We start from the raw sequence: 2,266 nt of genomic DNA on the forward strand, positions 1-2,266 counted from the left end.
ACAGCCTTCAATATGAATTGCTTGTTAGCACTGGACCAAAAGACAACATCATGTGAGATGGAGAAAAATTTGAAATTGTCAACTGGACTCACAATCTTACTTGGATCTGCAATCCAAGTAACCTTGGTACCAGCAGTCAGGAGATCAGGAGGCATTACACCGGGAAAGTCTATGCTCCATACTTTACCAAAGTGTGTGGTGGGCCTAGTCTAGGCCATAACATTTTCAATCAATTGCTCTGCAACTTAGAACTGGACAATAACGATGAAAGAATTGATGCATTTGAGCTGTGAATTTGAGAGTGCTGAATATACCACAAACCACCATAAGAACAAAGAGATATGTCCTAGAAAAGGTACAGCCAGAATGCTCTGGGGTGGCAAGGATAAGAGAGCTCATTTCTTATACTTTGGGTATATTGTTATGAAATGTATTCCTTGAAGAGAGACACCATTCTTGGAAAGGTGGAGGTCTGCGAATAGCAACCAGGGACCAGGCCTCCTTCTTTGCTTCTAACTTTTACAGTCACAATGGTTAATGCATCTTGACTGTATGTTCAATCAACTTTAGACTGCAAAGTTAGTTGTCATTGTTAAGTGTCGTTGAGTCAAATAGGACTCATAGTTAACCTGTGAACAATGATCTGAAGTCTGTTCTATCCTGCAACATCTTTATCATCCTCAACACAATTGAGTCCATTGCCACGGACACTTCCTCTCCTTTGCTGACTCTCTACCTTTACAATCTTGATATCCTTTTACAAGAAATAGCCTTTTCTAACAAATATGTCTAAGATACGTGAAACAAAACTTCACCATCTTTGCCTCAAAGGAACATTCTAGTTACAGTTTGGCAGTCCATGTGATATTTAGGTCTCTAACACCACAACTCAAATGCATTGATTTTTTTCTCCTGGTATTCTTATTCATTTTCCAGCTCTCAGATGGAGAGCTCAGATGGTAGGTGAGTGAAAAGACTGCTTTGGATAACAGGCACCATAGTCTTTAAATAGACATCATTACTCTTCAGTATTTTGGAGAGGTCCCTGACAGTAGACTTATCCAATGTTATTTGTCTCCCAGTCTCCTGACTGGTGGTACCAAGGGTGTTGATTGTGGAGTCAAATAAGATTAAATTGTTGACAATTTCAATCTTTTCTCCATCTATCATGATATTATCTATTGGTCCTGTGGTGAGGATTTTTGTTTTCTTGACATTGAAATGCAATTCATATTGAAGGCTGTTTTCCTGATCATCTGCATCAAGCACTTCAGATCTTCCTTACTTTCAGCAAGCAAGGTTGTTACATCTCCATAACATAGGTTGTCGATGAGTGTTCTGTGGACCCTGATGCCACATCTTTCTTCATAGAGTCCAGTTTCTGGAATATTTATTCAGCTCACAGACTGAATAGGAATAGAGAGAGAACACAGCCCTGATACATGCCTTTCTTATTTTTAAACCATGCAGTATTCCATTGCTCTATTTGGACAACACCTCCTTGGTCTATGTATAGAGTTTGTATAAGCATAATTAAGTGTTGTGGAATTCCATTCTTAATGTTATCCATAGTTTGTTCTGATCTGAGCAGTCAAATGCCTTTGCATAGTCAATAAACACAAATCGACATTCTTATGATATTCTCTGCTTTCAGCCAAGATCTCTTTGACATAAAATCCTCAATTTCTTCATCTTAGCATTAGTGAGTGTACATATATTTCAATAATAATTATATTAATAGGTCTTCTTTTAATGTGTATAGGTAGTATCCTATACCTACAGCACTGCACTTTAGGACATATCTTGAAATATTGATTATGAAGATAAATCCAATACCATTCTTCTTCAATTTGTTGTTTCTGGCATCATGGTTCATGTAACTGTCTGATTAAAAATGGCCAATAACAGTTCTTCTCAGCTCACTAATGACTATGACGTTAATCTTTATAGATTCCATTTATTTTTTAACAACTTTAAATTTTCCTAGATTCTTACTACTTTATAGATTATATGTTCCAGTTATTAATGGATGTTTGTAGTGCTTTCTGGTACTCTCTGCTTTCAGTAAGATCCATCAGACGTTGGCAATGATATTCCTAGTGCCATGGCCTCTTCTAAACCCAGCATGCACTTCTGGAAGTTTTCTGTCAACATACTGTTTTCATTGCATTTGGATAATCTTCAGCAAGATTTTGCTTGTTTGTGATATTAGTGATATTGTTTGATGATTTTCACACTCTGTTGGATCACCTTTTATTGAGAATGA

This window comes from Elephantulus edwardii, unplaced genomic scaffold (assembly GCF_000299155.1).
Source record: "Elephantulus edwardii isolate Elephantulus edwardi_28Jun2011 unplaced genomic scaffold, EleEdw1.0 scaffold00353, whole genome shotgun sequence".
Taxonomy (NCBI): domain Eukaryota; kingdom Metazoa; phylum Chordata; class Mammalia; order Macroscelidea; family Macroscelididae; genus Elephantulus; species Elephantulus edwardii.